At 42.5% G+C, this 3,062-nt stretch overlaps 1 non-coding gene across 1 annotated transcript; it reads right to left on the bottom strand.

The window, feature by feature from the left end:
* Window positions 1-2,652: 2,652 nt before the first annotated feature.
* Window positions 2,653-2,756, bottom strand: LOC116643873. Its single transcript, XR_004301654.1, has one exon. It is a non-coding gene; the product is annotated as a U6 spliceosomal RNA (small nuclear RNA).
* Between the last annotated feature and the right edge of the window lie 306 nt (window positions 2,757-3,062).

The following is a 3,062-nucleotide window of genomic DNA, read 5'->3' as shown; positions in this document are numbered from 1 at the left end:
CTACTCAGAACCTTAGGATTGAAGGAGACTTAGTGTCTAGTCCACTCCCCTAATCTGACCCACCAAATGTGTCTTCAAGGTACCATGTCAAGGAATTCCCAGACTCAGAAGAGACAGCCCACGCAATCAGGAGTTTTGAATCATCACTAACACCTTGTGAAAGTCTGCTGAGGTCCTCCATCAGTCACCCCAGAAAACAGAACAAGTCACCTTTGCAGGCATGGAGTAGAGAGCCAGCACCTTTCTCCCTGAGCGTGTTCACATGCAAAGGTTAATATCATCAACTGAGAATGATCACAGTTGCCACATTTTTAAAAACATATAAGTTATACCATTATTATCCAGGAAATAATCATACCTTCATTGCTCAGATTCCTTTAACTCTCTGGGTCCACCATTCCTAATCCTAGAAGTTTATTTCTCTCTGTTCGTGGCCCATCTCTGGAAAACTAATGAGCTTGACTACATTAACAGTACAGAAATCCTAAGGTTCAACATGTTGTTCTGCCATTTTTTCATGTTTATGTAATTTATCTCTTCAACAAGATCATAGGTTCCTAGAAAACAAAGGTTCTGTTTTATTATTTGTGTCCCTTGTCTGCTGTGCCTGAAGGGATAGCCAGGATCTGGAACCCCAAGTCCCCTTTCCAGTGTTGGGTTGGTTCCCAAGGGCCATATATATGGAAGAGAGGAATGTGATATAGGGGACATTAAAGGCACTTACCACCGCTGGGCCAGTGACCAGCCAAAATCCTGATGGTGGAATTCTGCCATGATGAAATGATACAGATTAATGGGGAACCACTACTTTACCTCAAGGCCTAGAGCAGGACTGGCCTCATCTGCTCTCTCCATACTTCCTATCTTTAGGGGCCACCCTGATCCCACATTGCCCTTCAGCTGCATGACTAAATCCCCACACCTGGTCTAGTTGGCCTTGGTCCCAAGGACCTAGGGCTGGAGTAAGGCATTCCCAAACAAGATAGCAGCATACAACAGGACCTAATAAACAGAATGAGCCAACATGTATGTAGAAGAACAGAAATACAAATACCACAGAAGATAAAAGTGACAAAAGACCGGCTGAAGGTAAGTCAGGATCACCCAGAGGATGGTGTATGTCTACCATCTCGATGTTCTTTTTAGATAAGCCGGCCAGTTTTTCATGCACCAACAATATAGCCCCTTGATTGGGATACTCCTATCAGCCCTGGCTCTTTGGGTCCCTGGTTGAGCAGGTCAGCTCTGAGTCCCTCCTAAGGGGGGAGGGGAACTCAAAGGGGGATGAGGGGTAGGACGGGGAACACTGCCCATGTTAGAAGCTGTTAGGAGCTAGATGCCTACAAGAAGAATAAAGAGCCTTTCTCTCTCATAAGAGTGAGCCTAATAGATTTTTTTCACCCTTTTCTCCTGGGCCCTCTACTGGTCTTTGCTTCTCCCATTTTTAACATTCTGACTCTGTGGAGGGAAAGAGAAGGAATCAAGTGGCCTTTGGCCCTTCGACTCTCATCAGAAGTCCTTCCTGCACTCTGCCCCTGATTTCATCACTGACAGAAATACTGGTTCTCCCAAGGTGGAATGAAAGGCAGAGATCCTGGGGTGTCCCTAGAGCAAAGGTTCTCACCTTAGCTTGCATATTAGAATCAGATGGGGAATTCAGAAAAAAATCTCAGTGACCAGGCAGGATCCCCAAGCCAGTGAAATAAGAATCCTGGACGTAAGATCAGATATCAGTGTATTTTAAAACTCCCCAAATGGTTCTAATGTGTAGTCAAGGCTGAGCCTCACTGCCCTGGAGATTAAGCATCCCTTCTTAAGCCTGACTGTACATTAGAATACCCTGAGGGATACATTAAAAGCTACTATTGCCCCATCTGAGACCAATTAAAATTAGAGTCTCTCAGGACTATAGCCCAGGTATCAGTATGTTTTTCAGGTTCCTTGGGTGATTCTTTTTGTGTGTGTATGTGGTAAACTATATATAATGTAAATTTACCATTTTTGCCATTTTTAAGCATACAATTTAGTAGCGTGAAGTACATTCACAATGCAATGTTGTGCACTATCAATTTCCAGAACTTTTTCATTATTCCAAACAAAAAGTATCCATTAAACAATAATTCCCCATTCTCTTCTCCCCTGCAAGCCCTGGTAACCTCTATTCTACTTACTGTCTCTATGAATTTGTCCCTTTTAGGTACCTCAAATAATTGGAATCATATAGTATTTATCCTTTTGTGACTGGTTTATTTCACTTAGTGTAATGCTTTCTAAGTTCATGCATGTTGTAAACGTGTGTCAGCATTTCCTTCCTTTTTAAGGCTGGATAATATTGCATTGCACATATATACCACATTTTGTTTATCCATTCATTTGTTAATGGACATTTGGGCTGTCAACCTTTTGGCTACTGTGAATAATGAGGCTATGAATATTGGTGTACAAGGATCTGATTGAGTGCCTGCTTTCAATTCTTTTGGCTATATACCAGAAGTGGGATTGCTGGATCATACGGTAATTCTATGTCTAATTTTTTTCCCGTTTCATTGAGATGTAAGTGATGCACAGCATAATGATTTGACTTACATATATCATGAAGTGATTGTCACAACAGTTTAGTTAACATCCATCGCCTCATACAGATACAAAAAGATATATGTGGAATGCTTCACAAATTTGCTGTCATCCTCGCTCAGGGGGCATATTAATCTTCTTTGTATCATCCCAATTTTGGTATATGTGCTGCCAAAGTGCACATTTAACTTTTTGATGAACCGCCATGCCCTCATGTGATTCTTTTTTTTTTTAAGATTTATTTATTTTAGGGGCGCCTGGGTGGCTCAGTTGGTTAAGCGACTGCCCTCGGCTCAGGTCATGATCCTGGAGTCCCGGGATCGAGTTCTGCATCGGGCTCCCTGCTCAGGGGGAGTCTGCTTCTCCCTCTGACCCTCCCCCCCTCATGCTCTCTCTCTCTCTCTCAAATAAATAAATAAATCTTTAGAAAAAATATTTATTTTAGAGAGAGAAAAAGAGCACAAGAGTGGGGGGGGAAGGGCAGAGGG

The sequence above is a fragment of the Phoca vitulina genome, unplaced genomic scaffold (genome assembly GCF_004348235.1).
Source record: "Phoca vitulina isolate PV1807 unplaced genomic scaffold, GSC_HSeal_1.0 scaffold27, whole genome shotgun sequence".
Taxonomy (NCBI): domain Eukaryota; kingdom Metazoa; phylum Chordata; class Mammalia; order Carnivora; family Phocidae; genus Phoca; species Phoca vitulina.
This window is presented reverse-complemented; position numbering and strand designations above follow the sequence as displayed.